The sequence below is a fragment of the Lissotriton vulgaris genome, chromosome 12 (genome assembly GCF_964263255.1).
Source record: "Lissotriton vulgaris chromosome 12, aLisVul1.2, whole genome shotgun sequence".
Lineage (NCBI taxonomy): Eukaryota > Metazoa > Chordata > Amphibia > Caudata > Salamandridae > Lissotriton > Lissotriton vulgaris.
Window position 1 is genome coordinate 752,981,232 of NC_141700.1, and position 15,593 is coordinate 752,996,824.

Here is a 15,593-nt window from a genome sequence, read left to right on the forward strand (position 1 = left end):
GATGAGTTCGGAGTACCCCTCTCGCTCCATCTGGATACAAGTGTGTTTCTCTAGCTGATGCGGTCTTCCTTCATCTGGCCTTCTCAATAGGTCTTGAACTAACCCATTGTTGTACATCCACACAGCTAACAACATTCACCAACACATCTACCATCAAAGGTTCCCACAACCACATCACAAATCAACTTACCCACCATCGTACAACAATACACCCACCGCCATATGTCCAAATAACAGCTGAAGCCAACACACGCAGCATCATATGCAGACGCACCCACCATCATGTGACAACAAACACATTATTATACAGCAACACAACAAACATCATTTGTCCGTACAAACCTCAATTTTTGCCAACACAGCCACCAACAAATGTGCAGCCAGCACACCCACCTCTATATGTCCACATAACCAACAACATACGCCAATACACCTGCCGTAATTTGTCCACATAACTAACATTTTAGACCAATAGATCCAACATCATATCACAACACACTCACCATCATATGTCCATGCAAAGAACAGCATAAGCCAACATACCCAGCATCAAATGTGTGCACGCACAATTATATACCCACACACCTTTCTCAATACAACTACATATGTCAAAAACATATAACACACCCACCATCATATACCAACACAACAAACATAATTTGTTTCCACACAAACCACCATCTTGTGTAGAAACAACCAACAACATTACCAACAGCTCCGTCATTTGCCAACACACCTGGCATCATACACCCAACACCGAAGGCCTCACAGCCATAATAATATGACAAGCCACCAGCCATTGTAAGTCTAAAAAGCTAGCATTATACACCAACACACCCACAATCATACTTCCAGACAACATCATATGCAAACACACACCTCATATAAAAGCACACTGGCTGTCAAGTGTCAAAATAACCAACAGCATACAATCACAAAGCTAACATCATATGCATAAACATCCACAATCATATATCCATATGATACAACAGCACCCCCCTTTCATTCATGAACACAACCTGGCCCTAGTCAACATACCCAGTATTATATGTCAGCACATCTATCATCATAAGTTTACACAACCAACGCCCTTCACCATTACAGCAACCGGTGTATGTCCAATCAACAAACATCATACTCCAACACATCCACTATATACATCAATACAACCAACATTATATATACATACACAGCATCATATGACCACTGAACCATCATCTTATGCCCACACACCCACAATCTCAAATATGCTAAAATACTAAAACATCCAACATCATACTTCCACACCCCAACCATCATAAAGTAACCCAACAAATATCATGTGACAAGACAGTTATTGTTACACAACAAAACAGTCACCATCATCCACCAACATACGGAAGCAAAAAATCATGCTTGAAATGGACTACCTTATAAAGACTAACATTGAAAGGGGGCAAAGCTTGACTAACACATTAACAGTGATTATATCACAAAAATGAAAACGAAATTTATCAAAGATAGTGCAGTACCTTGACCTACTTTCCCGCCCCAGCTGTACTACGCTTTCAGCCGTGTCTTGCACCCCGTGATGTCACTGATGATATTATTTGAGATGTTATCCGTGATGTCACATTTGACGTTGTACTATCAATCCGTCCATAAAAAAGGGGCCGATTAGGATGGCGGACGGATTGCCACCGCCATGCAGGAGGTGGAGATCCGTCTGCCATCCGTGCCCATCCGCCACCTATTTTCCCCCCCCGCCATGTTACAATGGCGGGGGGACCGCGGCGGACGGGAACAATGTCCACCGCTTTTCCACCATGGTTGCCTTGCGACCGCGGCGGAAAAGGTCTAATATGGTGGCAGTGTCTAGTAGACACCGCCAGCCATATTATGATGTGCTGTGGGCAATGCCTTTCCGTGGCGGCAATGCCGCCACGAAAAGGCATATGGTCTTTGCTTTGGGGGCCTGTTGCAGGCCCCCAGGGTGAAGGGGGGGTGGGGGGTGCACATGGGGGGTACCTATGGTACCTCCCTGCGTTTCAAAATACAACATGGCAGGCAACGCGCGGTGCCTGTCATTTTGTGCTTTGAAAGGCACAACATGCATTTTTAGCATTGTGGCGGCGGTGCTTTCAGCGCTGCCCACTGCAATGTTAAAAATGCGGGATGCACCCGCCACTGTGGCTGGTACATCCTAATTCGAGGCACGGGACCTCCGCCCCTGTGGCGGACGGTCCAGTCTCCGACAGGATGGCGGACGGACTTTGTCCGTCCGCCATCCAAATTGACCCTAAAGTTTCCACAGAAAGAAAAAAAGAATAATTGTGTTTGATGAGACTATTGATTTCAAATTATGGACTGATGTCAATTTATGTTTTCATATGTTATTGTGTCATCCTTCATTATCACTGCATAGTAAGATCATCACCTGTCACTACCACTCACTTAAGCACTTCACTTTATCTGTGATTCCATGTCACCATTGTCTTGGACAGCCTCCTTTTACTTTTGATTAACTTATGCAAGACATCTAAAAATAAGAAAACTCTTGCTAAATTAGAACTGTGGTGTGTGTTTCTTTTACAAATGTTGCATACATTATTTCCATGAATAATGATGTGTAATGCGTAAAGTTTATCGAATATATTTAAGTATAACAAAGAAATTGTCCTATGTTCCGGCAGAACCACTGTTTTTGTCTAAACTTTAGAACCCAGGTTCTGAGGGTTACGGGGTAACCCCATTATAATTAATGGACATGTGAGGTCCTGAGCAGGTCTGTGTGAGTTATTGTTTGACCAGCTTCCCAAAACTGTGCAATTACATAGACTTTTGAAAACGTTTTTTTTTCTTCACAACAAAAGGCATTTTCAGTGCCTGTGGGGCCCATCATCTCTACCTCTGTACTCAAAGAATGCTCATCGTGTCCCCATTCCACTATAAGAAATGTTCTACAATGATGAATGTTGGACTCGGCCCTTTTCGCAGGGTCATGCCTGAACTTTTTGCCTTCCTCCTGTGTTTTGCCTGACCAGTTTCTGTTGGTTTTATGACTCTGGGCACTTTACCACTGCTGATCAGTGCTAAAGTGCATATGCTCTCCCTATGGTAAATTGACGTATGGATTAGTGACTCCAAGATTGGCTGGCTTGGTTTACTTGTCAGACCCTAGTACAGTGCACTGAGTGTGCCCAACGCTTGTAAACCAAATGCTGCTGGTGGGCTTGCAGCACTGGTTGTGCCACCCACAGAAGCAGCCTGTAAATTGTGTCTCAGGCCTGTCATTGCAGAACCTGTGTGCAGTCTGGTACTGCCACGTCGACTTGGCAAGTGCACTGCACTTATCAACACCATACGCATTGATTGCTCACATTTGTTGGTCCAATCACAGCGTGTTTTATCGCTACACTGTGTATAGCATAAAAATATCTGCAAACTCCCCTTTCCTTCAGAAAGGGTTCCAGCCCTTGGTGCCACTAGTGTGACACTAGGAGGAGACCCAGATGATGAAGCATGTCACCATTGGTGAGTGATGGGAATCCGTCCTTTTAAAGGATTTTTCTTTGTAGCTTGCAAGAGGTGTATAGGTTAGTGGTTACGGTTTCTTTAGGTCTCTTGTGGCTCTAACACATAGAAATTGAGTATGTCTTTTTACATAGACCCGTGGATACTGTTGTTTTATATCTATGCAGTCTGGTACTGCCATGTTGATCTTCCCTTTTCTGCATAAAGGTCACCATGGTAGGCCCAAGGGCAGGGTGCATTGTAGGTAAAAGGTAGGACATGCCTTGATGTGTGAGGCATGTCCTGATAGTGGATTACTGCTATTTTCGTTTTTTACTATTGCAAACCTACCTGTTCCCCATAGGCTAGAATGGGCAGTTTGGTTATAACATCTTATAATCCTAATTGACTCAGGGAACTAGGTAGAACTTCGAGTTTAGAATGCCTGAACTCAGAATGAAAAAATACATCTTTTAGTGAATTTGGTTTTAAACAGACACTTCAAAGCATGGTGTGGGGGCTGTTCTGTCACAGATGAATGAGGAGGGCTAGATCAACCTGTAGCCTTTATCAGTAGGCGGTTACTTCCACTGGAACAGAGGTGGAGTGCTATTGAACGTAAGGCGTTTGCTGTGGTCTGGACACTGAAGAAGCTGAGACCATACCTGTTTGGGACTCACTTCCGGGTTCAGACAGACCACAGGCCCCTCAGATGGCTATTGCAGATGAGGGGTGAGAATCCAAAGTTGTTGAGGTGGTCCATTTCCCATACATTTCCCATACAGGGTATGGATTTTACGGTGGAACACCGCCCTGGTACAGAACACACCAACGCTGATGGTCTGTCCAGATTTTTCCGCCTTAGTGATGAGAACTCCCAAGAGTTAGGGTAGTTCTCCCCACATTTCAGCTGGAGGGGACACGTGTTAGACATGGCACCATTGGCGTGGGTCTCCCTTCCATTTTTGCTGTTGCCTCATGTATTTTTGCTGGTGTTAGATGCTTTGGGCACTGTGCCACTGCTGTCCAGTGCCACAGTGCAAGTGCTCCCTATTTGTAAAGTGATGTATTAATCAGTGGTTCCCTGTTTTGGCTATTTGGTTTAATTTTCAGACCCTAGTCTAGTGCACTCAATGTGCCCAGGGTGTGTAAATTCAAATGCTCCTGGTTGTGCCACCCACAGAAGCAGCCTTCTAAAATGTGTTTAAGGTCTGCAATTGCAGAGCCTGCGTGCAGTGTGGTACTGTCATGCTAACTGGGCCCCCACTTGCCAGTCCCTAAACCTTCCCTTATCTTCATATCAGTCACCCCTATAGTAGGCCCAAGGGCAGGGTGCATTGTAAGTATAAGGCAGGACATGCCCTGGTGTGTTTGGCATGTCCTAATAGTGAATTACAGCCATTTTCGGTTTTCACTATTGCAAGGCTACCTGTTCTCTATAGGCCAGAATGGGCTGTTAGAATTATTACATTTTATAACCCTAACTGACCCAGGGAACATGGTAGTAATTCGAGTTTAGTATGCCTGAACTCAGAATGATAAGATACGTCTTTTAGTGAAGTTGATTTTGGCATTCTGTGTTTGAAAGTGCCACTTTTAGAAAGTAGGTATTTTCTTGCCTAACTATCCAAGCCTGCCTCTGCAAGGTTGTGTATTCCTTTTCTGGAGTTTGAGTGACAGGAGCCGGGGCATTCCAGGGGACAGGGTGAGTCAGCACAGGGCTGAATAGACCCATCTGCATGTAGAATGAGGGGAGGGGAGCCCCTGGGACCTGAATAGGGCAGTGCCTGCCTTCCACAATGCTGGTTTCACCTCCTGTGGTGCGTCTGATGACCTTGGCCCACCCTGCCAAAGGAAAGCAGGAGTCATGTAAACAAAGTGCTCCAGGACTGACCAGAACTGGTTTGGACTAGGCATAGCCATTCTCTGCCTTCAGAGAACAAAGATAATAGTAGTATAAATATTGGGGCCCAGACCCCAGGGTTTTAGATCACTTTGGGAAACAAGAAGAACCTTGCTGAGGAGAGGAAATAGAGAAACTAAGGAGGAGACTACCCCTGAGCTGAGTGCTGTTTGGGGGATTGGCCTGCAGTGGTTGCCTGACTGCCAACGAAAGAAGAAAGGACTTTGTGCTACTTTCAAATCAACTTGTAAAGGATCTCCAAGGGCTTGAGATAGAGCTTGCCTCCTGCTGAAGTCTCAGGGACAACAGATTTCACCAACCAGCTCCCCTGCCTTCCCTTGCTGGAAATTGAAGTGCCTGCTGTTGAGCTGGGACTTCTGAGAGACTGTGTGTCGCTGGGAGCTGGAAGCTCAACTCAAGACGAAGAAGCATGTCTCACCGCAGCCGTTGTCATAGCATTCCCAGAGAAGAGTGTCGCCATCACAGCAGACGCCGTCGCATCACCGGAGAAGTGTGCCGCCGCTGCTGTTGTCGCCATTGCATCACCCGAAGAGCCTCGCATCACCAGAGAAGAGTGTCGCCGTTGCAGCAGATGCTGTCGCATCACCGGAGAAGCGTGTCGCAGGGCCTGTTGCGGCTCCATAGAATCGTTGAGTTACCGCACGGCCATCGGGTGTGCACGCATCATTGTCGCATCAAGAAGATGAAGATCCATCATTGCACCAGATCTTCATCGCATCACGGCACTGCTGGTCGCATCGCCACGAAGCGCAGTAAGAAACCGACGCATCACCTCCCCACGCGGAGAAGAACCGACGCATCCCCTACGCAGCAGTAGGGACCCGACACATCACCCTTCTTGCGTGTAAGGAACCGATGTATCACCTTCCTTGGGACACTTTTGTTGTATTACGTTACGCATCCAAAAGTACATTGAACTCAAAATGTCGCATTTTACATCTAAAGAGAACTAAGCTATTTCTACCATTTTTAAAGTAGAGTACTGTGGATTTTTGTCGTTTGTGGTCTTGTGTTAAGTCTATATAAAAATACTTATTTTAACACTACAACTTGTGTGGTGTCCATCTGTAGTGTTGTCACTGGGTTACTGTATGTGTTCACAAATGCTTTACACACTGCCTCTGAGATAAGCCTGTCTGCTTGTGCCATGCTACGAAGGGGGTGAGCAGGGTTTATTTTAGAAGTGTACCCCCTTACCCTGACTAGACGCAAGGGATGTATGACATTACAACGCATGCTTTTACCACGCATGCCTTTACAACGCGGTTTTTACAACGAAAACCTTTACAACACATAGCACTTTGGGGTGCTGGATAGTGAATAGTTTAATTTACTATTCCAACTCCAGTCCCCGTGGACACTAGGGAAGGTGTTGGATAGTAAATTAAACGTATTCCCTATCCTAGAGCGCCCCCCAGCGCAATGCGTTGTAATGGTTTGCATTGTAAAAGTTGCGTCGTAAAGGCACTGCGTGGTAAAAGTTGCGTTGTAAAGGATGTTTCCCAGATGCAAGGGCCCCTGTTTGGTCAAAAGCACCTACCTCTGCCAACTAGAGACCCCCAAATCTAACACTGAACATACACACTTATCAGAAAATTAAAAATTCAGGATGGCATATAAAGATTTTTAAAAATTCACAAACCAGCCACGTCTCTCAAGATAATGTAGATTTGACTGACAGAATCTGGGAATGCTGAATTCTTGTATTTAGCCTTTAAAATCTGCCTCCGATCTTTATGGTTTACGGTAAACCAGGAAAACCCAAGGGTACATAGGGATCACAGGTAGATGATATTTTAAAGGAACAACTGTCGCTACAAAAAGCAGTTACTCTCAAATTGTGTCAAAGAATTTAGGTATAACTCAATTTCTTAATTTAAAATTTAGAACCATATTTATTAACAATCAAAATTAGAGGGTAGCGCCAAAAGGACACAGAATAATGTACTTAGGCAATTTATCAAGTGAAACATGAAGAAATGAGTCCATGTGCGCCACAGTACAAATAGCCACAAACCAGACCTATCAAATTAAATATACAATAAAGGGTCACAGTGGCGGCTCGGAATGGGAGTGCTGCGGGGCGGGGGGCAGGGCGTGGGAGGGGCAAGGTGGGGGGTAGTGGAGTCAGACATACGACATCCACAAGTAAAGTAAGTAAATAAATAAATAAATAAAACAATTTTCCAGGTGCTCGCTGCCTAGCCAAGTTGGCGATATAGCGAGCAAAAGGTAATAGTTTTATTTATTTACTTACTTCACTCATGGATGTCTTATGTCCGACTCCACTACCCACCACCCTGCCCCTCCCCCGCCCGCCTCACTTCCCAGCAGCACTCCCACTACGAGCCACCACTGAAGGGTCAGTGTGCGAGATCGACGAGGTTTCAATCCTTTCTTAATGTAAGGTTCATCATCAGGATGTTTCAAAATCAATGTCTGAGATTCAGCCAAGTAAATCAACACAGAAAAATAGACATTGACAGAAAAGAAAAGAGAGGAAAATGAAAAGCAACAAAACAAGAAAGATATTTAATTGCCACCGAAACAAAAACATCAATCAATCATCACTGCCAATTTTTATGATAGATAGCGAGCGAAAAATACCATATACTACATTCTACAATTCATTGCTATTCGTATTGTGATTTATATGGAATAATTTTGTGTCACTTGTAAATTGCCTGAGTATGTTATGTTATGTTATGTAAAAGGACTTATAGAGCGCACATACACCCAACGGTTTCTTGGTGCTAATCGGCAAATAAGGAGCAGAAACGATAATGGATAGAGGGGCAGCGGGGAGGAAAAAGTAATGAAAACCAAAGGGGACCCTAGTTATAACTCTTACGGAACAGGTGAGTCTTCAGGAGGGACCTGAATTGAATATAGGAGGAAGTGAGCCTAAACTCCAGCGGGAGCGCATTCCAAAAGGAGGGGGCGAGAAATGAAAATCGGAGCCCGCCATGTTTCTTACGTTTGAAGGTGGGAGTTTGAAGCAAAGCCAGATGGGAAGATCGAAGATTGCATGAGGGAGTATAATGACACAGGGAAGAGAAAATAAAAGCTGGGCCAAGACCAGCCAGGGCCTTAAAGATAATGCATCCCAGTTTAAAGTTGCATCGTTCAGCCACAGGGAGCCAATGTAAAGACTTTAGCAAGGGGCGAACGTGTTGGTGCCTGGGCTGACGGAAGATCAGTCGTGCGGCCTGGTTCTGAACCAGCTGTAATCGGTTCAGCTGGTAGGCAGGAATGCCCACATACAGCGAGTTGGCATAGTCAATTCTAGACATGACCAAAGCCAGAAGAACCAAAGTGAGGGCCTCAGTGGTGAAAAAACGAGAGATCTTCCGGATTTGTCGTAAGTAAAAAAAACTAGAAGACACCACGGTGTAAATCTGGGGTTTCATAGATAGATCATTGGATATGGTCACTCCGAGGCTTTTGGCGGAGTTGGCAGGGCAGGGGGGGGAGCCCAGGTCAGAGGGCCAGAAGTTGGAATTCCACAGATTGGAGAGGCACCCGATAAGCACCAGTTCGGTCTTGTCGGGGTTAAGTTTTAAGTGATTAGGCCCCATCCAATCACTAATGTAGCGCAAAGTGGACTGGAATGTGCCAAGTGATTGGTCTGAGGAGTCAATGTTAAAAATGAGCTGAATGTCATCTGCATAATTAAAGGCAGTGACATTACTTCCTCGTAAGGACCGGATCAAGGGAGTGAGGTAAAGATTAAAAAGAAGAGGGGAAAGGTAAGAGCCCCGTGGGACGCCACATGTTAACCTGACCTTGTCTGCGGTGAACTGGGAGAGGCGGACAGCCTGCTGACGGTTACTCAAAAATGAGCGGACCCAATTAAGGGCCGCTCCCTGGATACCGGCCTCCTCGACACGGTCGACCAAAATATCATGGTCGACCGTGTCGAAGGCCGCCGATAGATCCAAGAGTACCAGAGCCTGGCTGATGTTAGAGTCCGCACGCCTCCGTAGCTCTTATAGTATATATATTATTCTGTGTTCTTTTGGTGCTACACACTACTTTCGGTTGTTAATAAATATGGTTTTAAATGTTAAATTAAGACATTGATTCAGAACTAAATCTATTGACAGAATTTGAGACTAACTGCTTTTCTTAGGGACCATTGTTCCTTTAAAATCCCATCTTATTGTGACAAAAATATCGCAAAAACAACACAACACATTAGTCCAAACCCCAAAAAATTGTATACCCTGCGTAAAGTTCTAGTTTCATGTATTTGGTGTTTTTCAATTCATTCGTCTCTTTCTGTAGCAGTGAACAAAAATTCCCAGAATCATTAACATTGTAAATGCTTCCTTCTTCTCCATCCCTCTTAACTTTCCCCCCCCCAGAACTCGCCTTTGCAAAACCTGGAATTCCAAAACTTGATTGAATACTCTAATAGTGAGTCAAACTTAATGCAGATTTGATAAAACAGGGTAAAGTCCCCAATGGTTCTTCACATGAAGGGATTGTATGATTAACCTCCAAAACTTAAATTGGGCCGACTGCAGTACCATGCCTTCCCCACATGCAGTGTTCATGACCTCACACGTGTTGTCACTGATGCCATTTTCCTGGGATCACTGGATCCTCCTCCAGCCTATGCAACCTGCAAGCCACAAGTTCCAATCAAACCCAGGCCCTGAAAATTTTTCATTCTTAAGAGGTTGGTCAAATTACCACTGAGTTGGGTAACAATAACATCTGTCATTCACAGTTCTCTGATTAGGAAAAGTCTATAGCCAAGTGACAAAGTAGATAAAACAAGTTATTTTACTGTTTTCTAAAGTGAAAACAAAAGTATTATACACCACATATATATATATATATGATGTGTAAATGTCCGACTGTATATAACCCCAATAAGCATTAGGTATTTCTGATATAACTAAATTAGAAGTCGACATGGGACATATCCCTGTGTGCCATGCCTATCAACCACTGCCTGTGACATAGGCACGTCACCCCTCTAGCTGGCCTCATAGCCCTAAGTCAGTGTGCACAATACCACAGGTGAGGGCAAAGCTGCATGATCAATAAGCCCCTACAGTTTCTCTGTCTATTCACGGACATTGTAAGTCCAGTGAAGCCCCATTGAGTACATCAGCTGGGGGTTTCTCATTGCGAACTCCATAGCTCCATAATGGCTTTACTGAATGCTAAGACGTTTGGTATCAAATTTATCTGCACAATAAACTCATTCTGGTGCCAGTGTTTGATTTATTGCAAAATTCATCTTAGAGATGCCCTGTGAAAAACGACCAATTCAGTTGTGACTAGCTGACTGGTCTGCACCAGCATGCCACACACAGACATGTTTCTGACCCCCTGAGGGGAGAGCCCGTGTGCTCTTGTGGGTCAGGAACAAAGGCTGCTTGGGGTGGAGATGCTCCACACCTATCCCCAAGCAGAAACAACATTCAGGGTGGTGAGTCTCAAAGCATTCCTTCCCTTTGTAATGCTAGCCAAGGCCTCTCCAGCTGGTGAAGATACCCACCCCTCTTGACCAAGCCCCACTTCGGCAGCAAGGTCAGTGAGAAAATTAGTAGTCAGGAGAGGTGTGACCCTTCTCAGCCAGGACCACCCCTAAGGTGTCCAGAGCTGAAGTGACCCCCTCCTTGGGATATCCTCCTTCTTGGATTGAACGATTGTAATCAATCAGGTTAGGGGATGCCCCCTCCCCCAAGGTAGAGGAAATACAGATCACAGGCCCAAATATCACATAATTAATGTACACAGTTAATACACAATGGTTAATCTCAATGTTTGTCTTTAATTTCTTGACTTCTTCTGCTCAGCCAACACGTGTTTCAACGTCAGGGGAGTTTCCCAAGACTTCTTCAGGGCTAAAAAGATATACTAGATATCTTTGTTGTACAATGCAAATCACATGCTATAGCCAAACAGCACATGTTATGATGATGTATGGCCCTCGTTACACACAATAGACATACGAGTGTGAAGAAGGTGGAAACCCGTGCACTAAATAAATGGCCTCCTTACCAATTTACAACACACCAAAGACAAAAATACCATATGCTCACTCCAAATCAAATGTGACAAACGGATCTTGATTCATGGGAACTGGTGCAATTTTGGGAATAATTATACGTGCAGTAAATTTATCGGATCCACTCATGACAGGGTAGACCATTGTTTTTGTTCTGACTCTAATTATTTACCTACAGGTTGGATATGCTAGGAGACACTTGTAAAAAACAGGTATGCGCGTCCTGATCAGGAGGGCTTTGTGTGGAACCCGCAAGGTTTGATATTCAAGCACAATTTGTATCTGTCATGGGTGGATCCGATAGATTTACTGCACGTATAATCATTCCCGGAATTGTATGGAATAAATTGGCAACAATATTTTCCCATAACCAAAGTTGTCTTGTGTATTTATTCATTCTTGCATGCTCAGACCGGGGATGGGAGAAGTTGCCGATAATTACACTATGAAAGCAGACAAAGTACGTGTCTCACACCTGGACAAGTTCAACATATTTCTGTGGGGCCCAAGTTCTTGGCAGGGGGGACGGCGTCCACCCTGTGAAAATAGTGGGTGGACGCCGTGTACCTGAGTGTAACCCCGACTCGTGTGTACCCCCGGCTCGTACCCTGCATATGACGTGGGACAGCAGGAGGGCCGGGCTGAAGTCCCTCGTAGAATTTCCAGGCCAACCCCTCAGAACGAAGACTCAAGGCCCTCCATCCCTGCTTTTGAAGAGGCCCGCTCCTCACCTGGGGGCGTCATGGCGCATTATACATAGGGCTCTCAGTTTTACTGTATTTATTTTTTCTACATTTCCGTCTGTATTTATCCATATTTCTTTTTTGCTAATTTTGTCTGTATTTATCCATTTCCATTTTGTGTTTTCTGTATAAAGGAAGCTGCCATGGGTATTTGTCCACATTTATTTGACTGTTAATTGTACATTCGCTTTTGAATGTCCAAAAGGTTTCAGCAATATACAGTGCAATAGCGTTATCTGAAAACACTTGCATTGCAAAATAGCATGCATAACTGCAGATCTGCACTTAATTAAGCTTAATTAGGAAATGTATTGTCTTTATTCATCTCCCCTACCTCTCAATCTGTACACCTACTGGCCTGGCACTCATGATCGACAGGAGAAAAAAACATCCAAAGAAGACATATGTTCCATATTTTACTGTATTTAAAAATAAATACAGACAGGAAAAAAATGGTTTTCTGTCTGTATTTATCTGTAAAAATCAGAAAAAACGGAAAACTGGCAGCCCTCATTATAAAGCTGACGGGACAGCAGGCTGAGGGCGGGGTTAGCCGGGTGGGGGCATATTCACCCCTCCTCTCGGCTCCAAACCACCAACCTTTGACTTTTCTGCAGAAGTTTCCTTCAGACGGGATCTGTGTAATGCCGCCTGACAGCTACGGGATTGCTAATCCTTGAGCTAATGACCCCCCCCCCTCCAGCCTCAACCCCTCCCCTCCGCCCCATCCAGGCTCAGACGGATCCCAGCAGCAGCCTCACACCTGAGCAGTCCGGAGCGCGGAGGGCAGGCTGAGGGGCGCAGAGCAGGTGAGGAGGGGCGGCAGGGAAGTGAAAGAGGGGGGGGATTGCTGGGGGTAGAGGGGGGCGCCGCCTTCCATGTCCCCTCTGTACCTTGACATTTATGGGAACGCCCTGGTCTCACTGCTTGAAATAGAAAAATAGAAGCGCCAGTACTATGAACCACAGTACCTGCTTGCTTCTAAGAAGTGCCGTTACTCTCCAAATAAAAGTATTACGTCACCCTTGAAAAGTGCCAGTAGTCTCCCTTTTGAAATAAAAAAGTGCCGGTACTCCGTGCGGGACAGTACCGGCCCATTTAAAGCACTGCCTCGTCACACTGGACCCCACGAGATCTTCCTTAAATGGGTCTGGTAGGTACGTCCGGGGGTCCTGTCCTCTTACCACTGACTCCTTCACCCCAATTTTGACTCTACAAAAGCCCAGTCCACACCTTGACTCTCGGTGGCTATTTTTAATGTCACCTTTATTCGTATAAACAGAGTAGAGTGCACCCGCACTGCGTTGCCTAAAGGCACTTTATATCCCCGCCTTGCGTGACATCAACGTCAGAAAGCTGTAGGGCTGTATCGACTCTACCAGGATTGAACCCCATGGCCAGCAGGATACACAAACATCTCAACCGCCAACCTACGATGGCAGAGGGGTATCGCACTCAGAACTAGAACCAGTGACCGGGCTGAACTCCACAGCAGGTGCGTTAGCCAGCTGAGCTATTTTAGCGCGTATGGTCATAGCCACGTATTTATGCCCTCCAAAAATGTCTCCGAGGCCCGCACAGACGTGGTTGTAAATTAATGTAATTATTGTCTGGAAAAAAAATAGTTACTCACCTGAAAGTACAAAACTGCTCCATTCTGAGATCTGAGATAATAAATGAATGAATGAATGACTAAATAAATGAGTGTGCGTCGACTTCAGAAGATTGGTTTGGGAGCAGAGGCACACAATTCTCATAGTCATAGGTCACAATTCTGGGGTTTCATTCTATTCCCGCCTCCTCTAAATCAGGTCAACTTGAAAGACACCACTCAGTAAAGTATGGAGATTATTGGAAGGGAATCATAGAAAAGGCCTTGTGTTTTTTTCTCCTTATGTGAACATGTTCGGGGTCTTGGAAACTCGCTCACAACAAGTAGGGACTGTTGTATTGAAAAATAAACCTCCCGATGGGACCCCTGAAAGGATGGGTGGGTCACCGGGTGGGCAGACAGAGGGAGCTGACGTGGTCCAGTGGGCATGTTTTAGCCGTGGAACTAGGATGCCTGACGTTCACTCTCAGCAGTAGCGCTTCACCTGAATACCCGCAAACAAGCACTATAGATTAAACCTGGGTGGGGGCGCGACACAGAGCCATATCCACTGATAAAGTTTGCCCTTTAACCTTTCCGGTGGCATCGCTGCCAGCCCAGTGTCAGTCCAGTGGGCTAGTTAGAAATTGTGGAACCAGGAAACAATTATTCGTATCCCCCCACTTTGAAATTGGCTTAATGGAAGAAATAAACACCAGGGGGCACATTTACAAGCCCCTTGCGCCACTTTTGTGTCACCATTCCCATGTTAAAAGTGACGCAAAAGTGGAGCAAGGGGCTTGTAAATCTGCCCTCAGATGCGTGTTCACAGTACAGGATCCCAGCATGGGTTTCTTTTGATCATGGCTGCTTCTCCAAAGCTGGTCCTGCTCCCGAAACTGCTGTGTGCACGTCTAGAGGTGAACGAGTCACTGAACTGAGCGACTGCTGCTTGGCCCTGGTTCAGCTCGAGGTTCTCTTCAAATCTCGGGCCCAAGACGAGCCAAGCTTTCATGAAGGCAAAGTGGCCTAGTAGCTACAGCTGCCGATCATTTAGGATGGAGAACCAGGTTCAAATTCCTTCCTCTGCTGAGCATCCTGTGAACACAGGGAAGCCTCCCTATGCTGAATAAAAAACGTAAGAAATTGACTATGCTTGTTGTGAACCCCTTTAATGTCCATAGTTCACACTATGTGGCCTAACGGCTAGAGTGGTCAACCTCGAAGCTGGGGAACCGAGTCTCGGCAGGGGCGCTCAACATCCTGTGATCCTGGGCAAATCACTTAATCTCCCCAGTGCCTAACGAAAAATGAATGTGTCTGTCAGTAACGCAACTGGTGCTCATGTAAAGCAGCTCTGAAACCTTCAGGTCAAGTTCGTGCTAAATAAAACTCTAGGGGGAAAAACCTGCCAAAAATAAGTGGATTGTGCCTGTTACCTATGCGCTCTTTTCATCTTCCAAGAATTAAGGTTAAAGTATTAACCTTTGATGTCAGAGAGAGCTATCCAGCTAGTGGCTGAAGGGCTCTGTGTGAACAGGGATAATCTGACCTCAATCACAGCTTCCATGCTTGACTAAACTGTGAGATCCTAGGAAAATACTTTATTTCACCAAGCCTCCTTTATGTAAACTATCACAAAATGTGAGTTCAGAAGCTGTGTTTATGTTTAGTAGCCTAAAATGTTGCCCCCTTTATAATAAGAATCCATGCCACATAGAGGGTGCACATAACCTGCCGGTTCACTAAGAGCATTGTAATCTTAGAGGGGGGGGGGGGCAGGAATCTTTTTTTGTTTGTTTTAAAACTCTCACT

The 15,593-nt window shown here is 45.3% G+C and overlaps 1 protein-coding gene across 1 annotated transcript in view; it reads left to right on the forward strand.

The window, feature by feature from the left end:
* Positions 1 to 12,915: 12,915 nt before the first annotated feature.
* LOC147678585 (rhodopsin kinase GRK1-like) overlaps positions 12,916 to 15,593 on the forward strand; it is a 147,516-nt gene continuing 144,838 nt past the window's right edge. Inside the window, exon 1 of the mRNA XM_086946604.1 lies at positions 12,916 to 12,996. The gene's annotated coding sequence lies outside the window, so the exon portion shown is untranslated. The remainder of the gene's footprint in view (positions 12,997 to 15,593) is intronic.